This window comes from Helicoverpa zea, chromosome 11, assembly GCF_022581195.2.
Source record: "Helicoverpa zea isolate HzStark_Cry1AcR chromosome 11, ilHelZeax1.1, whole genome shotgun sequence".
NCBI lineage: Eukaryota > Metazoa > Arthropoda > Insecta > Lepidoptera > Noctuidae > Helicoverpa > Helicoverpa zea.
In genome coordinates, this window is record NC_061462.1 from 793,679 (window position 1) to 808,252 (window position 14,574).

Sequence of the window (14,574 nt, forward strand, 5' to 3'; positions counted from 1 at the left end):
ATGTGCGTTAATTTTGAGTAGAATTTCGGTATGGTCAAGATGAATAATAAAAAAAAAAACCTATTAGGTATTATAGATAAGGAAATTTAGACAGAGATAAGAAGGAAAGCCTTGTAGGACAGTAGAGTAGAAAAAGCTTATTAAGAAATAACAAACTCGGAAGTGTTTTTACTTGTTACGCTTTTACACTCATTATCAGGAACAGAAGCACTACATAGATTCAATTTTGTACGTTTATCCACGTATAATTATGTGTATATTCCATTCAGGAAACGCGAACCTAAAACCCAAATCCTGACCACATCTAGCAGGACTAGTACAGACACATTTTTGAAGTCACTATGGCCTCGTTAATACTTTCAGGTGCAGTGGTACCAACTTCAAGAAAGTGCAAACGACGCAAAAGTTTTTGATTCTTCGCTTCAACAAAGGTTGGTAAAATGAAGATCTATCGATGTTAGCAAGTTCCTCTAACTAGAATTAGGTCAAACAAGGTGCAAATTCTTCGTAGAAGGTACCTATTAATTGCATATTTCCAAGTAATGTAAGTTAATATCAGTCACTCGCTAAAGTTCTTCCCTAGGTGTAGTAGGTAACTTCTGTCCTAGAAGAGATATGAGAAAAATAACTATAACAATACTATCGTTAATGAACGTTTCAAACATAATTACCTACCTTTTTGAAAATGTCCCAAAATAGAAAACAAAAGACGTAACTGAAAACTCAACTAAAAGAAGTAACTGAAATAAAACCAAATCCTCACATTCTTTATACGTTGACCTTATTAGCTCGTTATTCTTAATTAGAGAGGTCACAGGATAATTAATGGACCTAATGAATAACTGCTTCTGGTTCCACAGACAACAAATGTTTCGCCGACTGCCGAGCACAGAGACCGAATTAATTGTTAATGTGTTTCGGAACAAAAGAGAAATAACTTGAGAAATACAGAAATACAATGCTGGATAACCAAAGAGTTTTTAAGTCGTAAATCTTGACGGTTCAGGCTGTATGAGTTATGACCTTTGCGTAATATCATCTTCGGTTTATGGCGCATAGTTTTTGAAAGTTGTTTCTGTTTGAGATTGAGGTGCTTTTCTTTTATTGCTTTTACGTAATTGTTCGTGAAAGTTGGGAACTTGTTTCTCTGAAGGTATTTCAATAGGTTATAAAAAGTTTTATTGGCCTACTTACAGTTTAACTATGTCAGGTAATTTTTTATTTAGTTTTTGTGTATAAATATTTATTGGGGAAGCACAAAATGTCCATTAGTGATGGATAACTGCTTAGTTGTGATTCCCATGGTAGGTAGGTTTTCTATAACAAAAAATTTACCTGGTTTTTTAGAGCCCCTGAGGGGAGATACTAAGCATAACTTATGAAAATGTAGCACGGATATACCTCTATTCTGGTTAGTAACCTTGATGTTTGGCTATCAGATTCCCCAAGAAAATACTCAGGCTCGTGTAACCTTAAATACGTAATTGAAATATTAATATATCTCAGGTACTATCTCGTACATCAAACAAATTAATAATAAATTTTTGCTTACACTCCGTATTTCTTAATGAGAGCTTACTTATCTCAGCGACGTGTTTCACAAGTCAAACATGAATTAATAATTAGTTTCTAATTTGTACGTATGTAGATATTTACTGCCGCTTAGGTTTAGTGAGCGCGACTGGTAGGCATGGATTCCCGGGTTCGAATGGCGTTAATATCTGTCTATCAATTACCACATTTTTTTTACAAATTACTGACCCAAAAATTAATTAAAGTGTATCCTTTTTCACGTTATGGACGTAAATGATTAATTGATGTTATATTATTTGTGACACGCGAACGGATCCTTTATAAAGGGCGCACCTCACGTCGGTGAAACAGTCGCGTTGTCAACCTGTCGGATATAATGAAAGAGGCTCCGCGGCCGCGCGTCAGCGATCGGGAGAATATTAATTATGACAAAATACCAAATGACTGTTGATGTTTGATATGTTGTACAGGTTATATAAATGCTGAAACTTATACATATGTATAGACAGACGTGTATGTTTATGCCTGTTTGTCTGTTCCTAAATCATTATACTTTAACCGTACACTCACACTTTTAATAACAGATTTTTATCCCATTTTCTTTATTATTTATCAAATCATGGATTGTAGATAATAGGAATAAAATAAATAAGGAAAAACTTATTTTGTTATGAAATAAACTAACATATATAAACTATCTCCACTTTATTATAAAACGTGGTTTTAAGAAGTACCCACTTTAGTAATAGGTTTAGTCCACTAACTTTGTTCGGGACGGTGGTTTAAAGCTGGTACTTTTTTACGACCACGTTTTATAATAAGGTGGAGATAGTTTATTTCATAACAAAATAATCTATGTTTATTAGGTATATTCCTTCATATTCACAGCAGTGGAAAATTATTCACAATCAAGAGCGTAATACTTAGCTACAAAGTTTGCTGTGCAACTCGCGTATATATAATACTTATAGTTAAAAATTGCATTACAATAATAGTTGGAAAATAAATCAGAAACGCTAGAAAAACAACAATTACAACTCTTTCACAACAAAGAAGTTTCCGCTTTTTTCATAATGAGTGAACACCGCCCGTACAGAGCAAAAAACCCCAAGTGAAAAACCGTGTGAAACGATGTTAAACATAAGTATATTTTGCGGACAGTCGTACACATATTACTTTGATATTCTAATAACACATTAATCAGCAATGCATTTCTAACATGTATGAGTATATTCGTTGTGGCTGCCCATAATTTAAATACACATACTGCATGTCGATTCTATAAAATATCACAACTCACTTCGACATCACTCTCACTTCGACTTCGATCTAAAGGGAGAATTCCGTGGACGCGACAATAGTCAACCTTTGAAAATGTATGGCACCGTTGTCGAGGCCCGTGACAGTCGCGCGCGGCCGACGAATTTCGTAAGCTGCTCGCGGCATTGTCAAAAATTTAATTCTGGTTTTACTAAAATTCTATAGATGTTATTAAGCGCTAGACCATGTTGAGAAGCGTACGGCCGCGAGCGGCTCACGAAATTCGTCGTCCGCGCGCGACTGTCGCAGCCCTCGGCAGCGGTGCCATACATTTTCATAGGTTGACTTTTGTCGCGCGCGGCTGCGACAATCGCGACCCACGGAATTCTACCTTAAAGTTTCGTGATTGACATTGTCAAACTACACTAGCGCTTCACTATCGAGCGTGTTGACAAGTTGAACTAAATCAAAGTCGAGATTTTGACAGATTTGTCAAAATCTGTCTATCTATAGGGGAGGTAGGGGAGAGATGGGCAGTTGGGAGACATGATCAAATCAGAATAAAAGGGGGGTCCTTTTATTCTGATTTCTGATCATAGTTTTGTTTTTTTTTAATTGGGTAGTTTACGTTACCGACTGGTAACGGTGTTCATCCATAGACTATCTGTCATTTCTGTGAGTTGTCAAGAACAAACACTCGTAAAAGTACTTAAATATTTTGTTGCGGTTTCGGATCGTTATAAAGAGAAAACTAATGAAAGGTATGTGTATTTTCTATTATTAATTATTGATTGTCAAAATCTCCAGTTACAATTATAGTAAGTCGATGCAATCCACACCTATTATACCTTTAGAAGAGAGTACTACAGCAATAGTTAATGGGCCCCACGTTTTTATTTTAGTCTAATATGACCGGGACCACCTACGTAGGTTGACAGGTAAGTAACTATTTTTATATTACTTTCCTCTATGACAGAAGAGAAGAAAATATTGTCCACAGATTAATAATGGTATTGGCGCTGTCAGTATTTTTTTTCGTAGGGTAAGCATAGATTATATTCACAGCACGAATTTAGAGATTTCTGTTTATTTTATACTTAAAAGCTGCCTCAAATTCCTTACAATAACAAATTATAACTAAAACATCATATTTAGCTAAAATTCTGTGTCAAAACTGATAAAATTAAAAACTGATTAATCTCGGTTGACATTTTGTCGAGTGGGGAAGTCACTAGCACAGCATTGGTCGATGTCGAGCTCACTTCACTTCGCAAGTGATTAGGTGATGTTTACAGAATGCAAAATCAAGGTCGTTCTGAATCGAATGCGAAGTGAGAGTGAATAGCGAAGTGAAATGCGAGTTGTTGTTCGAATTTTATAGAATCGACGTGCAGGCAGGCCTTGGCCCTGTTGCGCCCCGCTGGGGTTGCTGACAGTATTCTACTTGTGTAGCCCTTTCATTTGATACCCATATTGAGGGGGCTGTGCCATTTTGTGCCGGCGGCCATATTGGATTTAATTAAAGGTGTATACAAAATTTCAGACCAATCGGTTGACAGGAAGAGGGTGAAATTTGAATTACTAAATTTGATCCAAGAATAAATAATAAAACAAACGGGGTGAGCTAAATAAAACCGTTTAAATATCTCGTAATGTTGAAACTGATTGTAATTTTTAGGAAAGCTCTTTCATTATATCTAGCCGAATATAAGAAATGGCAATAAAAGTTGATAATGATCTGTAAAATCTGATTTTTTATGCAATAAATTGTGAAAAAGTGCCCATCCCTCCCCTACCTCCCCTAAAGTATGAAATGACATTACGAATCGAAGTGAAATGCGAGTTGTTGATCGAGTTTTATAGAATCCCAGTACTGTATACCTATTGTATATTTAATTAGAAATGGAATCTATTATGAGCAAAGTAATTAGTGATATCATTATGTACCAATAGTGGATACGTGACACGAGTCGGAACTATCAAATATAAACTAATCAACATGATTTGTGATCAGCGCATGCTAATTGCGGATTGCTGTTAGAATAATTAGTGAGTGATATTATAATAGTGTAGCAACTTGTGGCTCAGTAAGCCGTTTAATGCAATTTAAGCTATTCACTGAAAGCCATGGATGAGTAGTCCTCTATATCAAAATGTTATAATCCAAGTTTGGCAGTAGAAATAAAAAAATCTAAGAATCTTGTACGACTACATTTTTATATAGATTGTATGTAGTCATGTCTGACAACCAATCTCCAAGGGATATCGAATTGCCCGCCGTAACTGGGTTGAGGAGGTCAGATAGGCAGACGCTCCTTGTAAAACACTCCAGTGTTTCAACTAAAGCCGAACCCAAACATAGCTGGGAAAAAAACTAAACAAACACTTTTACGTATATTCATCTCCATCAGTTTAGCAAAATGCATCATGCAATAGACACGTATTAACAGAACACGCTAATCTGTAGCTCCCAGCTGTCATTAGAAGGTCTCTGAAACTCGTAACACGCAGTCAGAATCCGTAGAGACAACTAGTCAACCTAATTGGTATCGTGTTACCCTTTACCTCAGCAGGAAATGACACGTAGGCGGCCAGTTCATGTTAGATTAGTTTAATATGATAAGCTAATTATATTTACTATTATTGCAAGAATTTTTTAAAACTAATTACACTAGATGATCCACTGTAAAGAGACCAAGGGTTTCGAGACCATTTTCCGTACTTGAATAAAAAGTGTTTAAGTAAAGCAAGTCTATTACTTTCCTTGATAAATGGGGTATCTAACGTTGTATTTTCTTTTTCATATTGGACCAGGTATTGGACTAGAGGTTCCTGAGAACAAACAAAGTCTTCAGCCTATCAAAACAGTTTAAGTAAGTACCTATTTGCGTTGTATTGACTAATTCATAAACACTCACACGCAGGAATTGTACGAAATTATATTATTAACGTCCTTGATTCCATTTCTGTTAAAAATAATAAGCTTTAAATCTCCATGCATGAATAATTAAATCACAGCCCATCACTGGTTTTATTGAGTTAATATAAACTTTAACTACCGCGAAATAATTTAACACATTCCGAATTTATTATAGCCATTTAAGTTAAAATAACAAAATAGGCCAAATTGCGGGATTTGGGTTACGGTTAATTTGTTCAGGACTAATTGATCATACGAGTATTTAAAGGAACATTTTAATATTTTCGCTATTCAAAACATTGTACTAAGCGCCATTGCCTGATCTCCTATGAGATCTTAAGCTGTTTATTGTCTTAAAGTAAAATGAACTTGTCAGGAAAAAACACGGGGTAACAAGATGCGATGGATGGATTGTGTAAAAGTCGACAGAACAGTCGGCAGACAGAATAGTATGGAAGAAGAAAACATGCTGCGCCGGGCCCCGAACAAAATGGGGATAATGGCAGGAGGATGATGATGAATTTTTCGGGTATCACTTTTCAAGAAAAATTAGAATATCATAATTTTACCTTTTTGGGAATTGGTGTACAGATTACATTTCGTGTCAAACTCGACAATTTCGAAAATACTATTGCATTTCACAGGAGCATTCGAATTTCTGTCGAAAAAACATGGCTACACTCGCTACATTCTCCATGTTTTCTGTTTCGAAATACAGGATTGTAATCGAATGTTTTGCTTTGCGGACTAATCCGGGAAAATCGGAACTTGTGGACCAACTACCTTGAGTTACGTTTCAATTTGTTTGCCTTTACTGTATGCTAGAATGTATAAAGGAATTGTTTGAGAGCGTTTGAAAATTCAAGCTTTATTTTTTAGTACGGTATGTGTTTCAAAAGATTTGTTTTTATTTTTTTGAACACGAGCTAGCCTTCTCTTAGTCTTAGTACTTCTAGTTTAAAATTATTTAAATCGAAAATTACTTCAGTAGGTAACTCCTTCGATGAAAATTGTACAAATCTTTTTCATTTAGCTTGATGTTTGGGATGAAAGCCTTCGTAAAATAAAGTTTTAGAACATTGGGAAAATTATATCACGGGTCCTGGCACCTAGGATAAATATTTTGAAGTAGTTTTTCCCTCATAAAAAATCGTTCCTGTATCTATTATTCAGAATACCTACTTCAGCATCTTTACTTTATTAAGTTTAGTTACCAAACAAACAACTAATACGTATATACAACATTCCTTTCCTACTTATTGAAGAGTTCTCAAACAGCGTTTTCTCTAAATAAACACGTGTTCAAAGGCTGTAGAACACATCTTATTTCTGTGAGCATTCCCGTTATTTACACTGCGCGGCAAACAAAACGTCTTGCCGTAATCGCTTTGTGATCACTGATTAATTGATTACATTGTTTATTATTTATTTATGATGATGAACTTGTCGGGTACCTGTTTTGAAGATAAATCTGAATATCATATTTTACCTCTATGCATTTAGAATTGGTGAAAATAATATGCAATAACATACAATATACATTACAAGTAACACGCTGTGTTAGGTTTGACAGTTCCTTTCCTACTTATTGAATCAAATCAAATCAATAATCAAATCAAAAATCATTTATTCAAACTTGGCTGCAAGACAGCATTTTTTGAACGTCAGGAATTTACAAGAAGAAGACTTCCCAAGCAGGGTTTTCCTCTAAATCTAGAGGTAAATAAACACATGCTGAAAGGCACATCGTATTTCTGTGAATATTCCCGTTATTTACACTGCGAGACAAACAAAACGTCTCGTCGTAATCGCTCCGTGATCACTGATTACGCTCCGACGGCCGTTCTGCTTAATTGATTACATTGAAAGCTTTTGTGTTTAATCCTCGCGAATATTTGTATAAATGCGAGATAAGTACGTCTGTTTGTATTAGGCGGTGAAATTGGTGTGTTTGATGGAAGGATAGAATTTTGCGAGATTCAGGATGAAGTTCCTACGGGATACTGATTACATTGTCACTAGAATCGTAAGATTATCATGAGTACAGATACCGGCACGGATATTGGGCTCTCGGCGGAAGAGTGGGGATCGCTTTGCGCACCCGTACGCATAAGGCAGTAAATCGCTTCTGCGCAGGTGAAGGTCATGGCCCGATATCCGTGCCGATAACTGTAGGTATATACCTACGTATTTTGTTGGAATGATCCTGTTTTTTTTCGATACACTTTCAGTGAATAGCCGAGTTATGGAAATAACAAGTATAGAAAATAGAGGGCGAATAAAGTTCCCACTTATTAGTCATCGCATTAGGTTAACATCAACCTGTAATGGTAGATTAGTGACGTAACTAAATAAATAAAAGATAACTTCACAAGAACATTTTCTAAAATCAAATTAAAAGTAGATGCATTTGCAGTAGTTGTAGCACCTACACAGATCTTGATACTATTAAACACGTGCAAAGGACAAAGGAGGCGGATTCTCGGAATCTCTAAGTTCCGACTGATCCAACTTTATAATATTATCTAGTAGCATTTGAGTTAGATAAGAAAGATAACAGTATACGTAGTATACGTAGTTATACCTGTAGAGGTATTTTAATCTAAAAGGAATGGTTTTTAAAATATTGGCTCCATTCCAGAAAATCTTTTGAGTCAGTGAGTGACTAGGCACTTTTTTACAATACTAGTCCTTTTTCTCTTACAGCAATTTTTAAATTGATGTACTTACTTGAAAATGCAAATGGGCTGCCTACTCAAGACCTCTTAAAAACACAACATTAATATTGGATACACTTTAGTAGTTTATATTATGTTATTACTAACATATACACACAGACAAATACTCAGTACACATTTAGAAACCTCTTTTACCACAGTTGGGTAAGTATTAGCAGCATTCAGGCTTCATGAAACCCTATTTTCCAAGCAATATTTATTCATTTCTTTTCCATTGTACTGTTGAGCGGGTTTTGTTTAAACAGTACAAAACCTATTGCTTGGCGACCCGGTTCTTCAACCTTGTATTGGAAAGGCGTTTAAAGGTTCTCTCTCACTGGGGTACTTGTAATGTACCTAATGTTACGAACCTAGAGCCAAGACGCGCGTCGATATGTTCTGTATCACTATAATGTAATGTTACAGAGCTTAAGGATATATAATAGCAGGTAAATTATAAGCAATAAGGTTAAGCAATAATTGGCATGGGTTGGTCTATGGATCTTGAACATATCTGGCAGTCACTCCGGGCCAAAAGTCAACAAGTCTGACAAGCAGCCCTACCAAAGGACATCGAATTTGCATTGTGGGCAGTCGCTCTAGTAAAACACTGGTTTTCAGCTTCATCCGATTATACTGGAAGCTGACCCAATATAGGCCACTGGTATCACGTGTTGGCGCACTAAAATTGCAATTTCGCAACATTTTAAAAATGTTCGTCCCTGTTTTCTCGAACAAGCAGACCAGAAGAAACATTTGTACCGCACACTGGTGGGATCACGTCTTAACCTTGTTACCCATATTTAATCCCTCAGTGGCCTACATGACAGAGAAACTATTCAAAACTGAATTTAAACTGAAACATTTGAAGCTCGAGCTCGTATTGTATTAGCTACTAATCGTTTTCTCGCGATTTCACCCGTGTTCCGTGGGAATTAATGTCCATACCGGGATAAAATATACCCTATCTTATTTGATAAGAGTGTAGCTTTCAAACAATGAAAAAAAATTATAATCGGTTCAGTCGTTTCAGAGCTGTTAGGTCCAAACCAACTAACATAATCCTCTTTATTGTATTGGTGTAGATGTTGCAATGAGCACCACGCTTCACAATTGAATCAATTGTTACATTACAGGCGAGCGCTCCTGTTGAAGGAATACCTTTATTTTCCAAGCAGCTTCACTTAAGGCCGTATATTTTCTTTTCAAACAGTGTTTGCAGCGCTTGCGTCAATTGAATCAACTCGTGTGATCGCTATGTGAACGCGAATTATTTTGAAGTAGCGTTTTTACTTCTTTTATTGAAACAGAATAGGTCGGGGTTGAGACCTTGGTCCAAAGCACTATGTTCTAGATTTCCCTACGGTTGCACAAGACTCCCAAGGCAACTTCTTTCTACACCTGGATAGACGCTTGTCTCAGATATTATACTATCTGTGTAAGAATCAAATTTCATTTAAATTGGTTCCTGAAAGTCGGACCGATAGATAGACATTCACATTTACTAAAAAGACTACTACTACAAATGCTAAGAAATAAAAAAGTTTACCCTATTATTACACCCTGGAATTGGTGCCAATTTACTAACTATAACATATACATATATTAGATAGGCCTATTATAGAAACACAATTCCGTGTAACGTCGATGAGGTTACCAGGTATCAAGTAATCAGTGTTCTCAATTATCAGTTCTTGCAAGCTGCTGCTTGCAAGTGTTTGCCGATATGCACTCGAGTGGTCACACTGATTGCAAACACAATGTACTTCTAGTAGCATATAGTCTGTAAATTAACATTGAACTATATACCTACAAACAGTTAAAGGCTTTAATAGTGACAAGAAATAACATTGTCTCTTCAGGATTTTATCTAAAAAAAAACAGTATATTGTTAAGTGTTCGTTCATACAGGCGTCTGCAAAACCCTTTTTTAATGTTTTTGGAATATCCTATTTATCTTGTAAATAAATAGGACCGAGAATAAAATACTTTTACTTCTTAAGCTTTCGACTATCGGTGTACTATATTTCATTCATATTGGAGTACTAATTTTGACGTGAAAGCGTAACAGATAGGTAGAGTAACTTTTGCATTTATAATATCATCATCATCATCATCCTCCAGCCATTATCCCAACTTTATCTTGGTCGGCGTAACATGTTTTCTCCTTCCATACTCTTCTATCTGCCGTCATCTCACAAGTAACATTCTTTACTACCTCTACTTTCACACAATCCATCCATTGTTTCTTTGGTCTTCCTCTTCCACTATATCCGTCCACGTTCATACTCATCACCTTCTTCACATTTAGGTATAATACTATTGACAGAAACCGCTACCTCTTACAAGTCACATTTCAGACATACACATAGTTACAAACACAGTGATCTCAAGATCTATGTCACTATGTGTCAAGCGTTGCCAGCTGAATCTATTTACCCGTATACTGTCAAACACAACTCGTGAATAAACAAACTCTCCAACAAATAGTATTTCGCTAAATAAAAATAAATTATTCCAGATGAAATGGTATGAAAGACGTTGAAAGGTGTATTGACCCTATATTTTTAAAGTGGAGAAATAAAATGACATTGGAGAATAAATTGAAATCTTATTCTGTTATAAACATGAAACTAGATAAACCGCTTATATTCTTGTTTCTTGTGAAATCTGAAGGAATATAAAACTTGGCAGACATTTAAATTATTGAAAATCTGTGATAAAGATTTTTACGGCCTTGAGAAAAAAAATCGAGATGTGTTTAATACTACACTAAAGAAGTAAAAAATATGGAATCACAAGCCATTTCATTACAGAACCCTAAAACCTCTGTGTTTTACATCACTAATGACCAAAAAATAACCGAGCGTGTTTAACGAGTCCTGAAAATATAAAAATGTATATTTTAAATCTGGCAACACAGACGCTCGTTATGTCAGCTGATTATGACGTTACAATAATATTGTATTACATTGTAAAAATGCTGGGGTTTTACTGTGTAATGTAAAATGTTCATTAAAATAATATTACTTCAGTAATAGTGCCCCAGCGTTGTTTTATGATCTTCTTTTGTTTTTATGCTGTGTTTTTTTAACCGACTTCAAAAGAAGGAGGTTCTCACTTTGATCTTTACGTATGTATGCTCGTGCGCAATTATCTCACGTATGACTTATGCGATTTGCGATGGGGTCTTAGCATAGTATTTGTCAGAATTAGGAAAAGGTTTTAGATACATTATTGAAGCCTTTTTTTATAAAAAAAGTATTTGGATAGTCGATATTTATCTACGCTGAAGAAAATAAACAATACTTTTCTTTATTTATATTAAACTTGAACTATAAAATAAATACTATCAACAAATAAACATTCTCAAATCAAATACAAATACAAACCCCAAAATTACAAAAACAAACGCAAACTAATCCCGTGGGCCAATACTTCAACAAATCAACTATTTGGCAAACTAAACTCCACAGTTTAATTAGTTTTATGATCCTTGTACAAGGATTTAAATTACGAAATTACGTATTTAGAAGATAGGCACCTGTCAAAATCGTCTGGTGCGGGTAAGACTAGAGTAATTCTAGGTACAAAGACATAATATTGTAGGTATAAATTAAAGAGAACAAAATGAATAGCAGAGGTGTCATATTGCAAAATCTCATAAGAAAGTACGGCGTCAAAATGTGGGTGCTCGGAAGACGAGGAAAGTTACTAGCTCCGCCATTACACGCCTTTTGTGAAACTCGCCCATTATTTTCGAAATAAATTACCAATCAATCAAGATCATTCTTTGGTGCTGCAGGATTGTTCGAAAGAGTTACCGCGGCCCTGGTACATAATGAACACGATGAACTTTTAGTCAGTAAAAGTCTGACACTCTCTCACCGCTGCTAACCCACAGCGGGAGGGGTCATTTGATGATTTTTGCCATCGTTAAAAAAAAGGTAAATCTTTGGCAGATTTGGCCGATTGTTTTTGACAAGGAACCCAAATGCCTCGTTAGTGGTAACTGATCTCGCTTACCGCACGTTACTTTGACCTACGAGTAGTACGCCTGACCTACCTCCCCTATGTAGGGCTGCCATCTCGAATTTCACCAAACCCGGACAAACATTAAAAAAACCCGGACATTTGGCGTAAATCGCATTTTTTCCCCGAAGGAGTACGATTTTTTTAAACAAAATAATACCTAATTTGTAATCCATTTACTATTAACACATACCTACTTAAATCCAATGAGGTGCTTCCTTACATGAAAAGTGTCCGGGTTTTCCCCGGACACTTCTTGAAACCCCGCCCGGACGGCCCCCGGACGGCCTCCAAACGAGGACAAATCCGGGGAAACCCGGACGGATGGCAGCCCTACCCCTATGACATCTCTGCTATCTTTCCTTTCTCTGTGGTACAAATACACAATGTTCTAGGTACAAAGACATTTGATTATATTATCTTGGAAACCACGTGAGTGCCAGTCTCACACATATACTAAAGGTAATTCTTGGAATCTGACCAGTATCCTATTACCATACTAAGAATTGAGTCGTATACGTGACATGTTCTTGAATAAACTGGTTTGTAGGTTTTAGCGTGCAGACGTAACAATTGTGTATGTACTTACAAACAGATTTCGTGATTTCGTGAGAGAACATTTATCGGTTATTTTATAAAGAAAATTAATGTACTATTTTAACAGTATTATTTTATAAGAATACTATCTTAATCCAGTGGTTTCCCTACGTCCCGTTGGAACTCCGGAAACCTGGATTAAAAGTACCTATCTTTTAGCCCTTTACTATAGATAGCTTACGTTTTTAAACGCCTTCAAAGTATAAAAAAATGTCCTATCAAACGAGCAATATAATGTAAGCTTTACAAACGACCTTTAAGCTCATCACCTCGTAGCTTCGCACAATGCTGGCATACCCTCAAGCACCCATTATTCGGCTAAAGAGCATGAACGAAGACATTTAATAACTGGGTCGGAAAATTCGACCTCGAAAAGTTGAAAAGGCGATTCCCGTCCCTCCGTATGGGCGATTTAGGGACATTTTTGAACAATATTCTTTGTTGACACGATGCCGCTTTGTATCTGAACAGATGTACCGACAATCCAGTATTTGCATATTAATATATTTTTTTTGGGAAGCGTCAGGGGACTGACGTGTTATTATGGGATGTTTGAGTTTACTTTGATTTTCAATGGGTCACTATTAATCCTGCTAATGGAGAGTGTATGTGTGTATGTTTCTGTTTGTTACTCTTTGACAAAAAAACTTTTTTACAAAAAAATATAACCGACTTCCCAAAACACTAAAAAGCAAAAAAAAAATTTTAGGTGCATCGGCCTAGAAGTCGGTGTCTAATGGATGTCCCACAGTTATTTTTGCCACCGACTTCTAGTTAGTGTTTTGGGAAGTCGGTTATATTTTTTTGTAAAAAAGTTTTTTATTTTGAGCTTTTCAGTGAAACGAATAGGTCACTATCCACATAACTGGAAAGTTCTCATTGATACGAAGAATATAAGCCCAAACACGAGGTAGTTTTCATTTTCAGTTATCGAGCTCCCTCGACCTTCTCTGGTCTCCATCATCAAGTCAGCTCCAAACCTTCACTGTCGCAAAGGTCTCGTCAATACGAATAATATAAGCCCAAACACGCGGTAGTTTACAGACTCAGATGTCGAGTTCCCTCGACCTTCTCTGGTCTCCATCATCAGGTCAGCTCCAAACCTTCACTGTTGAATAGTGCTATCAGGCATACATATGAGTGTCAAGGTTGTACCCTATGTATGCTTACAACTTTCGAAAGTTGCCCTCGATTTCTCAGGGTTTCCATCATCAGATCCTGATTTGATGACTATGGGACCAACTGGCAGCTATTCCGCGTCGAATATAAAAAGAATCATGTAAATCGGTCTATAAACCTCGGAGTAATCGATGTACATACATAGAAAAAAAAAAAAAAAAACATACCGGCCGAATTGAGAACCTCCTCTTTTTTGGGAAGTCGGTTAAAAATCCTAGTAAATGGGTTTTGTTTCGCGATAGCAAACAGGCAACTTTTTATCTATTTACAAGAAATACTTCTCTCGGAATTACATCATATACCTACTTATGTAACTTTCTTTATTTATCAACACGG

The 14,574-nt window shown here is 36.1% G+C and overlaps 1 long non-coding RNA gene across 1 annotated transcript; it reads left to right on the forward strand.

Moving 5' to 3' along the window:
- Positions 1–363: 363 nt before the first annotated feature.
- On the forward strand, positions 364–5,667 carry LOC124634732. Its single transcript, XR_006984902.1, has 2 exons — positions 364–431; positions 5,608–5,667. It is a non-coding gene; the product is annotated as an uncharacterized LOC124634732 (long non-coding RNA).
- The last annotated feature ends 8,907 nt before the right edge of the window (positions 5,668–14,574 follow it).